This window comes from Dromaius novaehollandiae, chromosome 7, assembly GCF_036370855.1.
Source record: "Dromaius novaehollandiae isolate bDroNov1 chromosome 7, bDroNov1.hap1, whole genome shotgun sequence".
Taxonomy (NCBI): Eukaryota; Metazoa; Chordata; class Aves; order Casuariiformes; family Dromaiidae; genus Dromaius; species Dromaius novaehollandiae.
In genome coordinates, this window is record NC_088104.1 from 9345000 (window position 1) to 9359728 (window position 14729).

Genomic DNA, 14729 nt, shown 5'->3' on the forward strand with positions numbered 1-14729 from the left:
TGGTTTTTGTTCTTGTTCTATCAATGTTCAAGAAAAACAATGATTTATTACATGTTATTCTGGTTCCAGAATACTGTGGTTATTTGCTAAACAACCATTTGGTGAGAACCCTCCCTCGTACATCAAATATTTACAGTAGAGTGATTCGGCCTGTGGAAAGAAAGTGGTATGAAAATCTAAATATTGTCTAAAATCTAAATGCCAGAAAGGGTATCTTTGCTTGTACGGTTGCTAACTAGTAAAGGAAGTTTGGGCCTGACAAGCTGGTGATATAAATCACCAGTGCTTGGACAGAGACATGACAGGAAGAGTGAGGCTGGTGGGAATTTACATAGTTGAGGTCTTGACCTTGGGAAGGACAAGAAGAAAAACCAAGGTTTATTTTTACAAGCACCTTAGCTGTGTGCATACTAATAGGGGGGATAAACAGGAAGCTATAGACCTTTTCATACATTGTCAGATGTATGGTTTAACTCAGGTAATTCATTCATGGAATACACATGTAGATGCATGCAGTATATTTAGGGTAGAAAGGCCAGAATAAAAGGAGAATGTTGACCAAGGAAAGAAATGTATAACTGCTCTGAGGTCCAGAATATACGAGGCGATAAAGCCATTGAAAGTCTCTGGTTAAATGTAAAAAGACAAAGAATAAGGAAGATAGTGGTAGGGGCCAAGGGAAGCAGACCAGGTGGAGAAGACTTCATGTATCATCAAACGGCATCATCCAGAGGGTAGAGCTGGGGTTGATGGGGGACTTTAGCTAACTATGGGTCCGTCAAGAAGGGAATACTCTGGGATGCAGAGTGACCCACAGGTTTCTGGAGTCTGCTGGAGACCATTTCTGGTAGAGAAGCAGGGAAAGCAGGGAGCAGAAGGGCTCGTCCAGCTTTGAATCTGGTCAGCAGAGAGGAATTCCTGAGAATATAAGGCAGTTTCAGTGATCACGAAATGACAGCGATTGGGATTCTTGGGAAGGCAAAGAGGGAGAACAGAGTAAAGAGGATGAATTCAGGATAGCTTGCTTTGCTTCGCTCTGATGATTGGTAGGATTTCCTCATGGGAAACAGATCCACAGGGAAAAGGTACTTGGGAGACTTGGCTGTTTCTTAAGCAATGTGAAAGCAAAGTATCCTGCCATGGAAAGGGGTTGTGGAGTATGGTAAGAGATGTTCTTGGTTAAATTGTGAACTTTTTAGTGACCTGAAATTTAAACAGCAATTGCTATAGAAAGTGTAAAGTAGGCTACAAAAGATGCTTATAAAAAAGATCTTTGAGCCACCTTGAGTTATTCTCCAGCAGTTCTGCTATGCCAAGGAAATCATGAACATCATATGTTAGCTCCTCTCCTTCCCCACCAAAAAAATAATAGGAAATGCTGTACTGCAATAAATAAGGAGGACTGTGGTATTTAAAATGTTTGAAGTAGTCTTTACACACTGCTCTCAGCTGGTGTACTTGGTACCATATGTAGTGAAAGGTGTGGACGCATTCAGCGCTGTTGAAAGTGAGATGTATGAGCAGAGACTGAAGTGCTGCACTTGTGTCTTCTAGGGGAGAGAGGATCAAGGGATGATCTCAGGCCTCAACTAGAGTTGAGAAACACTTTGCAAAGAGAAAGAAACTGTTTCCATGACTACTGCAGGTAAAGCAAGAAGTGCTGGACGTAAATTTTAGCAAGCTGGACTTAAGCCCTAGGAAGACATCAGTACTTCTGGACTAGCTAAGCACGAGAATGCTCTGATTCTAGGAGGAACGCTCAAATTATGTCACAAAGTGCTAAACTATAGCCCATATTAACACTTCTTGGATTGTCAACTAGTTAGTCTGTCACTCTCCTTTGGGTCTGCATAGTGGGCAAAGGGATTGCATGCAAGGGCTTTCTTCTTTCTCCATGTCTCTTCCATTTGAAGCAGGGAGGCTGTAGGACTGCCACCGCTAGGGTTTAAAGAACAGGTTAGGCAGACATTTGCTGGGAATTATTCTGCCTCAAAAGCAGAATTAATGATTGCCTACCTGTGTGTGCTGTTTTAAAGAAAAAAGTAGCGACAGGATGTTTCTAATGCTTAAAAGAGGTAAAAAACTTGCCGTGAAGTCTTTGTGGATTTCTTTGTGGGTCTAATATGTGATTTCAAAGCTAAGTGGAGAAAAACTGCAAATATTCAAAATTACCTACCAGGTGGAAATTCTAGGGAAAAAAACAACAACAAAAAAACCAAAGCAAGCTCCATTCTGGTCTCAGTCCCACCTCTGCAGCAAGAATTTGGAAGCTGTAGGAGCCAGACAGTACTTGTGGGGCTTTCTAACTTGCAGGATTGGAAGCAAATTTTCTTGAGTATATGGCAGAAAAGCAGAAGTTCTGGAATGGCTGCCAAAACTTGGAGATAATGTCCCTTTTTATAAGAAATCTGCCTTGTGGCAGATCTGTCTGAGATCTAAGGATCCTGGCAGCGTCTGCCTGGAATTCAGCTCTGTTCTGCTCTGGGAGCCATGCCGAGGATCCAGCAAAAGTTCGTTGAGCTCAGGGTGTTTAGAGAGAAATATTTCAGTTTTCCTAGCCATAGCTATCTTCTGATGAATGTTTCTGATTAAATTTGACCAGTTTATGGCAGTAGCTGTTTCTTGCCTGTGATCTCAGAAATGCATTATTTAATCGCATTGAATTCCCTAGGAATCGACCGGGGATTTTGATATGAGAAAAGGCTCCCACTCCCTGCAGCACTAAAACTTGTGTATTCCTCAGAGGTTTCCCATACACTCTTTGTACCGACTCCTATCCATTTTGAATTATGCCGAAACGGCAGCCTGAGGTGCTATGAATAAGGACATATTGTAGAGACAGAAGGGCCGATAATCCTAAACACTGTGTCTCTAATGGCAGGGAAGGTGGAAGCATGAAACAAATCATATTGTAAATAATTCAGTAAGTGAATTGCAGTAGGATATCCACCCTTTCAGCATCTTAAAAACCTGCTTTGCCCACCTGGGGCTTGTCTACACTAGCATTGGTGGAGATGGGGGGGGGGGTTTGCACTGCAGTGTGTTAGGCTGATTGTGCATGAGGTGGTCGTCACTGGTGGGTGGGTTGTGTCCCCGCGGCGGGTGGGAAGACGGAAGATTCAACAACGCTCCTGGTTGGGGGGTGAGGTCTGAATATAAAGTCTCCATGATCCCTCTTGTGCTGGCCTGTGATTCACTGCTTTTTCCTTGGGTATCTGGCATCAGGTTGGTCCTACAGTTATAAACGTGGAGCGGGGGGGTCTCAGGGCTGTGCTGGCACGCATGCCCAGTCCACTTACGTCATTGTGTCCCTGGGTGGTCCGGGAACTCCCCCATCTGGCTGGTTCCCTAGAGAGGAGACAATGGACCGATGGGACAATAGATGAGCTGGAGAGCAGCAGATTGCTTGAACCCCCCGGCCACAGCAAAGCATTAGACTTTCTGGCGCAGCAGCTCTGCCGGTGCCCTGCAGATTCCCCCAGGCAGCTCCTGCTGTGCCGGGCCAGTTTGTGCGTTTCATTGCACTAACTAACGCCCCGGGCAGAGCCCTGCCTGTCCCAGCCTCCCTCGGCAGCTCCTGCCGCAGAGCTGGCCGAGTGGCGCCTAGACACCGTGCCAACGGCCAGGAGAAGCGTTCCTGGCAGCCTTCTGCGGGGAGCTGGGAGAGCCAGCCATGTTCCGTGTGCAGCTGAAGGTGCCCAGCCGCGGTAGGTGACACGCAGGCTGGGGGGGTCACGCAGGGTCACCTGGGATACAAAACCTGAGCAGAACGGTGGTTCGGTGGGTCTCACCCGATCCAGCTGACAGCGCTGCAGCAGTGACCTGTGCAACGGAGGCTCCTGCTGCCACGGGGAGCAGCTGACCGTCCTGCCGGGGAGATGCAGTTCCCCACCTGAGCAGGACCCCAGGCAAAGGCCCCGGTGAACTTTTCTTTCTCAACAGTCTGTCCAGGAGCGTCTGCACAACGCCCATGCATCGCTTCGTTTGGGCTGACTATTTCTAGAGAAGACTGGTGCGCCCTCCCGTTGTCAGACTCATTTGATCCGCTTCGGCCCGTACACAGGCTGCATGCTAAAACGCAGAGGAGATTTACTAAAAAAGACTGAAGATCAAGCTTTTAGTTATAAGTTTAAAAACAAAGGGTTATAGGTGAACAAATAGAAGTGCAATCTCAGCTGAGATTTAACAAGCTGATAAGTTTCTAGCCTGTGGTCCCTAAATCACGTCCCTGCCACGGGAGTGAAGATTCAGGGAAGAGCTCGACACTTTGTCTTCTGGATACAGATCTCCATTTGAATCTAAATCCAGCCTGGAAAGCTGTTAACCTCTACTGGGTCACTTCACTCTGGGAAGCAAGCTCTGGTATCACTTGCTCTTATCTTGGGGATATATATCAGCTTAGCGAGCCAGCAGTCCTGGTTCTCCTGGAGTAACCTTGCCAGAGAGCAGCCCGGCGGTAGGCAACTGCCTCCCCTTGTTCCCCTGTCCTTTGGCTTAAAGTCTCCTGCCTGCCTGCCTGCCTGCATTCATATATATATATATATATATATATATGTATGTATATATATATATTATTTTTTCCCCAATGATTTTCAGACCTTTGGGAACGGAGTTTAAGAAAGCAACACTTCTATCCTGGCTGTGCCTGAAGGAGCGAGTAATTTAGGACTTTTATTCCTGGGTTGTCCCTAATGACCCTGCTGTTGCCTGAAGACCTGGTGGGATGATTGCCCCTGGGGCTGCTCCCAGCTGGGTCATTAGCTCCCCTCCTACAGCACTGGGGATCGCAGGGCAGCTGCAGGTAACGGGAGCGGTGGGGAGGGCCAGGGGGTTTATAAGCCCAGCTCAGCCCACAGTTGGCTTTTTGCTGTGAGATCCCTGGGGAGCCAGCAGCTGAGGCTGAGCCAGGAGACTGCTTGGCTTGGAAAAGCAGCCCTGCAGGCAAGAGAGGACGTTGGGAAAGCAGGAGTTTGGAGAAGTGGAGATGTGGGTGCATGTGCTTTAGGAGAATCTTCACCTACCATGGAGGAAGGTGCTATGTGTCATGTGCTGGCTGTGCAGAGCCAGCCTCAGCAGAGGTAAGAGGGAAAAAAAGATGATTTTTTTTTTTATTATACAAAATCTCTGAACAAATGTTGAACTGTGACATTCTGGTATTGCTAAGATCTGCGTCTCTTCTGGCAGAAAGGTGTGTAACTGCAGGTGGTGACTTGGTAAATACCTATCTCCCTGCTTGCAGAGGTCAAGCAGTGCAGGATGACTGCAGGGCTTGCACTGCTCCGGTGCCCAGGGTGCTAGAGAGCAATCAGTGCATCAGCCGTGGCCCAGGATGGGGGCTGCTCCTGTGGGCGCTTCTGTGGTGTCGCACAATTAATTATTAATTGCTATTCCATGTTCCTTTGCTGTGTCTCCTTTCTTTAAACGTGTGTACCGTTATGGAGCCTAGATAACTTATCAACTTGATAAATCTGAATGCATCTGAAAAAGACTACTCAAAACTTAGTTCATTAAAAAAGTGCTTGAAGAAGCTTAATTCCTCTTTTCCTTTTCTAGTCTTTCCTTCAAATAAATCGCTGCAGTATTATAAAAGGGAAAAGCTTGCAAGTCATGGAAGAGGTGGCCACTTCAGTTTTGTTCAACTTGTCTCAAAATACATAGTTCACGTTCAGCACTGTCGCTACAGTGCTTCTCACTGATGCAAATGCCATATTCGGAAGAAAAATAATCCATAAAAATGGCTAGAGAGTATCTTTGTGAGGCAAATACTTTTGTCCAGAGCTTCAGTAGTTACACAGTTAAATGGCTATGGAGAAAGTTGGTTGAAGTATAGCATTTAAGACTCTTAAACTTTCAGCTAGTATTAATAAAATTTAGACCTTAATTTATTTCATTGGTTCTATGGAATCAAAACTTTTAGATATTTCTTCTTTCACCATGGGAAAGAGTACTGTCTGAACTTGACAAGTACTGAACTTGTCATTTCTTCTAATGTAAAATGTGGTCTAGCATCCAGACTGAGTAGTCTAACAATTTATCATCAGTGTAGGCATTTCCAGTAAAATAGCAAATCTAATAAACCATAATTACTTCTTGGTATTGGAAATGCTATACTGAAACTCATTATAGTAGACATTGATTTCTTTCTGTACAGAACTTGTAGTATTTGTTTAAAAAATAAAAACATTGACAAAACAATTTACCTGGCAAAAAATTTACATTAAAAAAACCCTTCTGTAATAAGGTGGCATTTGCAGTACAAGAAGTTCTTGGGTCCAAGTGTCTGTAGTGTGGCCACAGCTTTGCATAGGCTGGTGTAGTAATTTGTTTCATAAAGCTGAAAATAGTGAATGGGATGCAATTCAAATATAAAGTGTTATAATCAGTAACAACTTTTTAGCTTATGCTTTTTGTTTTCTTTTATTGGGTAAAATTATTCCTCTTTAAATGCTTTAATTCTCTAAGTATTCTTGCTGTTGCCTACAAAATGGCATTAACTTTTTTGAGCTTCTGCTTTAGCTCCAGTTGTGATCTTATGCAGTGAGGTGGTAGAAAAACACAATAAAGAAGGGGGGGAAGCTAGCGTGGAGAAGCATAATAATAAAATTAAGTTGCAGAATGTGTGAATCTAGATGTATGCTAGCTAGAAATTAGAATTTCATTGGTTGAAGGGAAGCAAGGCTTTTAAATCTAAGTGTCATAAAATTTTTTTGTTATCCTAAAATGAATAGATGTGTTCAGTGTTTTGTATCATTTGATGCTATTGTGCTGAGGACCTCAGTTCAGCAGACACTTACCTTTACCTCCCACTGAGTAATGTAGGATTTAAGCATATACTTATAGCTAGCAGGTCTCTGGCAGTTTGAGGCAGAGCAGTCTGCGCTTGCCTGTCTTTCAGTAACTCAGGGGTGAAGTTACCCATACTAAAATTCCATATCTTAAAAGATGAATGCATATTGTGTGCTAGTGGGGTGTGATAGGAGAAGTACTCTTTCCTGTGACACTTCTCTTCCTTAAATGAGAGCAGTGTTTTCATGCAGATGCAGCTCTGGAAAGGAAAGCTTCTCACTGCTTCTCTCTGGGCTTTCAGAGACCGGTGATAAATGTAGCTGTAAACACTTCTGTTTCTTGACTTTAATGAAAGTGATGGCCCGAGTATCTGTATGGTCTGACAAGCCCTGCAGCTCTGGTGGGCCAAAATACTTTTTCCAGAATTGCTCCCCAAGCACCTTGTAGAGGTCTGTGGGCACCTCGTTGTGATGGAGAAGGAGCTGTTGCCCCCTCCATGTGTGTGTGGTTGGGTGTGGTTCCCAGTTTGGATGCGGTACTGGGGAGTGCTGAGTCAACTGAAGAAGCTTTCTCAGAGTTTCTTTACCAGTGGAGAGGGAGGGGGGAAAATTATTGCTCCTAAGTGGTGGCTTGGAATTACTTGGAGCAGGGGCCAGATTGCAATTACAGATGTGCCGAGCGCCCTGTCAGCTCTCCTGACAAATCCAGCATTTGTGCTGCTCTCCGCAGTATCCATTTCAGATGTTTTGAGCTATAAAGCGTTCTGCCTATAAGATTTAGAGCCTGGGCAGACCGTGCAGATGCTGACAAATCCCAAGTTGTTTGCTCCCTGTGTAGGTTTGTGCTGATCGCTGTGATGAGGGGACCGAGCCATTTTAAAATTAGGGCATTGCTGATTTGCACTTTTTTCTGTAAGCTGCGTGCCTTTCTGCAGGCTTGGTAAAAATTGAAGCTTTAAGCTTCACCTCTCTTTGCAGCTAGGCTGCTCAGTCTCTCTTTGCATCCCAAAAGCATAATATTGATCTGAGCATGTTATTCTAATTTCAGTATTTTCTATCTCATTTGCTAGGCATCCAATTGTTTGATTAGATTTTTTTCACCATTGCTGTGCCTTCAACAGAGATTTCATTGAGCTACTCACGGAGATGCTTTGAGAATTTAGACCTCAACATGCATGGGTAGCTTCTGCAGGCTGTATCAGCTTGCATTAGTCAGTATTGATATCTATCTGCTCTATAAGAACAGAAAGGGTAGCTAAAAACTTGAAACCTAGCTTCCTAATAGTGAATGTGCTTAAATGCTTGTTTTTCAGATATGCTAGAGATAAGGAAGGCTGATGTTTCAGACAAGCCACTAAAAAAAAAAAAAAAACTGATCTCAACACTGCAGACACTTTTTTGGTGTCCTTCTTGCTTTGTGGAAGCCTTGTCTTTCAATTGTTTGATCTGTCCATTGCAGGAAAAAGAGGCTGGTTTAATGAAACTTTGCACATGATATTTTTTCCTGGAAGCAGATTTTAAGTCTTAATGTATAGTGGTGTGGTAGCGAGTGTTTGGAGCAGAAACTTTTGAAAGATCCTTCAACACAGCAGGCTCTTCCAGCAACCTGAAAGCAAACCTGTAATGCTGATTATCCTAGCTATAAGCTGTTTTTTATGAGGATCTGTGCGTTGTGGCTTAGTTTGACAATTGCTTTGCTTCCAAGCATGAAGTAAATGAGTCAAGCTCCTCTGCTATGCAACAACATCCTCCCTGTGCTCCTGCATTACTCTCGAAGTTGTTTTTGTAGGTTGCATGAGTTACACAAGAGGATGAGAGTGTATTTGTTGTCAGTCAATAGGAAGCGAGTTATTGCTGAGCAATAAATAGTGACTTAGACCAAATGCAGCCTCAGCCGAATTGCAGTTGGAGAAGGGAAAAGACTGGAAGGGAAATAACTGTCAAAGGTAGAACAGACATTTCATGAAAATGCGTATTTTTGAACACACTGAGAATGTCTAGGGGGGCTGGTGCAGTTTCAGATGGGAAGGGAAAGAGGTGAAATGAAGTGTTTTGAGTCCTGTGTGTGGGGAGAAGCATGAAAAACCAACCTTTCACTGCTTTGGGTTTCATATGTGCAAAAAGCATCTCAGCAGAGTGCTGACCTCAAATTTTCTGTGCCTCAAGTGTGTGACAGGGTGAGGGCCAGCCACCAGGACCAAAGGACACAGGGAGAGGTGGAGCAAAGACTCCAGACCCCTGGGAAGGGGGAATTTGGCTCCTGGCTGTGCTCTCCCGCCTGCCTTGTGCCTGTTGTCACTTCCCATGTCCTTACTGGGGGCTTGAATACAGTGGAGGAGCAAGGGAAAAGCTCTTATTGACTGCAGCCAAATGGGTGGAAATTAAAAACGCTGAATTTGGTCAAAAGGGAGTGCCAGAGGTGTCACTTTATATCTTTTTGTTAAGGAGTCTGACTTGTTTGGGGTACCTGGAGGGGTGCTTGGCGTGAGGTGGTGGGCTCGCTCCTGGGGGAGGCTCTGATGGTTCCTGGAGCGCTGAAGCAGAGCTCTTTCCCTCGTGGCTGTGTTCAGGATTTATTGAGCAATGGCATTGTAAAGGAGGAGAAAATCTTTGGGTTCATAGGTGGTTCTCTGCTATTTATCAAAGGTAATGGGCATCTGTCCCGTTAGGGGTGAGGCTTCTGTGGAAAAATGACTTTCAGAGTTTTATCCATTACCTCTTTTTATACCTGTGTGAATATTCTTCCCAGCCACTGCTACTGGACAAAGGAAAAATGAAAAGCAATCTTTTTTAATCTTGCTTAAAAAAAAAAGCAATTCAAAAACAAATGTCTTAAATTTAAGACTACTGAAACACTATTTTCTTTACCCCTTTTGTTAAGGATCACTTCCAGGTTTTATTGCACAGTTATTGCTCAGGTTTGTCTCTGCTTACAGCCTGGACTGAGTTGAAATTTGACATGCTGAAGCTGAAAAATTTCTAATTCCTCTTTCCAGAAGTGTCTTAACTAATGGGATGTACCTTTAAAATGTCATTTATACCAATGTGTAGAATAGAAATGCTTTAATTAAAAGTCAGAGCATTGTTATTCCAGATAACAATGCTTCTGACGCAATCAGAAATATGTGCTAAATTTAAGGTATCTTGGTGGCTTTTATGATAATGTGTTCAGTATAAATTAAGGATGTGGAATGCAGTATGCAACTTGAAATTCTGTTTAATAAATTAAATGTTTGCAGGACAGCTTAGGAGTGTTGTGATTATTCTTTGCTTTCCCCAGAGCTTCCCCCACAATGCTACTTATTGCTTCAGTCAGCAGTTTAGGTTTCTAATTTTATGCTGGCGCAACGAGGTGTCTTTCAGGGGAGTTGCCCCCAGCGAAGACCAGTTGATAGAAAAATGAATCGCACTATTGAGCTTCTTCTGCGTGGGTACCCTTTTTCCAAAGGGGAGCCAGGCCTGTTTCTCTGCAGCTGGTGCACTTGGCACGCTGGGGCTCGTGTTGGTGAACTCAGCTTTGAACGCTGGTAACTGGTGTTTCCCCCCCCCCATTAGTTTCTGTGACAGTGACCTGAATGATACCCCAAAAGGGGGGTTTTTAGTTGTGTATTGGGGTTTCTCGTACTCTAGCTACCATCTCCTCCTTGAGAGACGAGCAGCATTACCGTGCAGACTGAGGGAACGGTGACACTGTGTACTTCACCCCAAAGATGCAGTGAAATGCTCATTGTGGAAGTGGAAAAGCTGGATGTTGACTGTTTTTTCCCTGAAGTCACTTTTTTCTGATACTGTTATTGGGAATGATGTGGCAGCACTAATTACAGTCCATTTTTCAGCCTTGTCAACATTGACTTTCAAGGATTGGTCTCTTGACATCTTTGAAAAAGTGGTGATTAATCTATGATATATAACAAAAGACCTATCTTGAGGAGTCAAAGATCATATATGGATAAAAAAACTTTCAATCCTCTTTTGTCATTAAAAGCCTATAGTGAGTTTAATATGAATAACTTTAATTTCCTGAAGTATTTTACCTTGATATAATCTTTCACATGACCTCAGACTTTTCTGCTGTATGCTACCAGTGAAGACACAGGAAAACTTAAAAAAAAAAAAAAAAAAAAAAAAGTGCATGTGGAAAATGAGCAACAATGACCTTGTATTCTAAGCCTGTCATCAGTGGTGCTGATTTTTCCAGCTCTTGTTTCTTGGATTTAAATTGTATGATGAAGGTGTAGAGAGGAAGCTGCTAGTGAAGTCAAACTAAACTGAAAGGTCTTCTGGACTTTTTAGCAACCTTTGAAGTTGAAGGAAAGAGGCCAGTTACCACCTTTAAAACCGGTGGGTGAGGCAGGAAGGAGGTGCCTGGTGGTGGGAGGTGGCAGGGGAGCTACCGGCTGGTTCTCCAGGATATGCTTTGCTCTTTGCAGCACTAACACCTTCTTCCCACTCCTTGCCCAGTCTTGGCTGTCTTCAGGATATTGAGAAATAGATACTGTAATTTCCCAAGAAGCTTGGTTGGATTTTTTCAAAGGTCTGGCAGGGTGAAGGTGAAAGCCCACAGCTAGCTCAATATCTGTTTTCATTGGGTTTTGACTATGCTATTTCCAGGATACAGAGTAAATCTGTTCTGGAAATGAGCACAAGTATGTGTCTACGTTTGGTAGTTCATGTTAATCGATGGGATTTCTTTACTAGTAAAAAAACTTTGTTTTAAAATTTGATCAGTGCGCATAGCATGCAGTAAGTGTTTATGTACTGATAAATGGGGACCAGGTCTAGGTAATGATTACATGTGCATTTACACTCAGTCGTCTGTGCATACTAAACCAAGCTATGATTACATTTTAAAGATGAAATGTAGTGTTTAATATGGCACCTTTGAAATGATAGGACCCTTATTAGCAAAGCATTGCAATAAGATGGTAGTGTCGTATATAGCTGTCCTATCAAAACTTGGTGCTAAGTGGCTGCTTGTGAGAGAAGTCAAGCAACTTGAACTATAACATAAGAGTTCTAAAATTACTTGCTGTTTCTTTAAAGAAAAGGTGTAGACTGCCTTGTTGATTTTCTAATAGACTTATATGGTAAAATATTCTGATTAAATCAGAAAAAGCATAGTGGCTTCATTATAAGTTACATTTTAATTCTATTTAAATTGATTTATCTACCAAAAATGTTCAGTAAAATACTAGAAGGACACTTACTAGCTGCAAAACAGATGAATTTCAAATTCTAATGGACAGGAATTGATTTAAGCATCACTCCAGAATTTCCTGAATAATTAAAATAAAACCAACCAAACAAGCTGGGAAAGCAAATGATGCTTTACTTTTTGAATATCAATAAAGGTCTGCAGTTGCAAAGCATGGGGCAAAGTTCTTCTCCCTGACCTCTGACTTTTGGTAACGTTTTCCTACTTCGTCTCAGGTAGGGTTCCTTGTAATGAAGCAGTGCTTTCCATATGCCAGCCTTCACAGGCCTTCCTGCTGATCAGATGGAAAAAGCAAACATAATGGAAATTATGTAATTACAGCTGAAGATAGGTCAAGGGTGCGATTGTGGCTATTCTTGGATGAATGCACAATTTCAGAGTCAGTAGGATCCCTGATTTTGGTCCCTGGCCCCATGACTGTTGCTAATGTGAGACCTTGCGGAGGGCTGGGATGGTGGGCAAGGCTCCCCTCCAGCTGTAAGCTTGAAGGTGCAGTGTGCTTCTTAGGCTGCTTCTGTGTGACAACAGGCTGTCCTCTCCAGTATGCTGAGCTTTGATAGTGTGATTTTTAACCCATGTTGCTAAATTTTAATGGTATTTGGGTTGCAGTTTGACTTGGCTTTTCGTTCTTTTTTCCTCCAGCTTCTGCCTGTTAGAAGAAAAATCCTATTCTCTAAAAATGTGTTCAATAGGGTGGCTTGATGCTATAAACGCAGTGATGGTCTGGGATTTTTGGAAGCTTCCTCTTTCCCTCCTCCCTTGCTCTCTGGCCTGACTCAGCCTCCAACCACCTAATCCTTTAGTCTGTTTCCCTGCTCAAAAATAATTTGCATCCTAATGAAGCTGCTCTTGGCCCTAGCTCCCCCAAACCCTTTTCCCCTACTGCCCAATTTCTACCAGGGTTTCTTGTGGCTTTTTGAAATTTAAATAGCCAATTTAAAATTATTCATGAGGATTGCGTCTTCCTGAGGCAACTCTTAAGACTAATCCTTCCTTTGACATTGTTGGCAGCACAGGTAATAGTGCCTGGTTTTGTTTTTCTTTCCTTAGGACCATGTTTTTAGTTGCATATAACTATAGTCCTTTGCACTATCATTTTTGAAAGTGTCAAGTGACTTTTTAGGAATGTGCTTTGACTGTAATAGTTGAATTGGAGAACAAAATTAAGGAAAAAACTTATTTTGTTCATGTTAAATGCTCTTAAGCATTTTCAGCTGCAATGAATGTCTTGATTATCTGCAAACAGAGCACTGGAAGTCTGCTATATGAAGAGATCTAACCTCAGGCAGCAGCAAGGGAGGTGTTGAGGCAAACCCCAGGGCAATCACAAGCACATCCAAAGAACTGATTTGTGCTGTGCAGCCAGATAAGTGTTCCCCAGTCTGAATAAGTGTTTTTAACGTGATCTCGGTGCACTGTACTGATCTCCCCCTTCCAACTCTGCTCCTGCCATCACTCTTTCCCTGCTGTCAGGAAGGATGGTGGTGAGGGGTCTGGCTCACCTCCTCCTGTCCCAGCTGGGGAATTTCTGCCAAATTCTGAGCATGTATAAACTGAGAGAACAAAAGATCTGGGAGGCTTGAGTCTATAGGGATGCATTTTTACTAAAACAGTGAGACACATGTCCGTAATGCTGTGGTGTTCCCTTAACCAGTTTAAGTACCTACCTCAAAGCATGGAGATAGCACAATTTTTCAGCTAAGCACACAGGCTACTGCCACTAATGAAGAAATGAGATGTGTTTTTCCAGTCTTGCTTTTAGAAAATAAGTCAGTCTTAGCTGAGACTGAAGTCTGGTTTGAAATACATGTTTGCCATGAAAATCATCAATCCAGCTGTCTAATCTAGCAAAAGCTATAAATGAAAATGGTGCTGCTATTGTTAAATGTATGTACAGGCAGTGAGGGTGCAAGCTGACATGGGGGAGAACAAGGCTTTGAGTCCTCTTAAGCAGCTGTGTCACAATAAAGATATGTCAGTAAAAACAGGTGAGTTGCACATCCTTTAAGCATTTAAATACATAAAAGACCTTAGAGGAAAACACAATGTAGGAAAAGATCTTGGTGAGACCTCCCAGAAACAGGATCCAAATCCTCTACAAATTTGCTTCTTGTTTTAGTGGGAAATTCTTCTATGTGGATCTCTGCTGTTGTTTTTCAATAGGTCAGCCCAAGGGTACCAATCTATAAGGCTTCATCTTTTCCCATCTGTTCCCAGCCATGTGTTTCTTCCAAAGATGATGATTCCATGCACAGCCTTTGTGCTTGAGTGCTAAGTCTTAAAACATTTCCTCTTCCACTGTTTTCTGCTCTTAAGTCCACCTGGCATTGGTTCTTAAATATTGAAAGCTCAAGCTTTACAGATCTAGCGTTACTCACAAAAGGACAGTAAAGGAAAAAAGAAGAGTCCCTCCTTAAGCAGGTCATAATTCTGTCAGCGATACACTCAAAGAACACACATTTATGCTAATTTAACTGAGGGGAAAATTGTCATAGTGAAAGCTCTCATTTTTCACTACAGAGATGTATTTTAAAAATGTGCATCAATCATTTGTGGTTGTCTTTTTGGATGTGGCTGTATACAGATGTAACTTTTCTGCTTCACATGACAATTTTGGAATAAAACAAAAATCACTGTTACTTGAAATGTTTTCAGTGCCCTTTTACTGAGCTTAGGCCATTTAAAATGACATTTCACAGGTAGCACAGGGACAAATCAGCAGGGCAGTC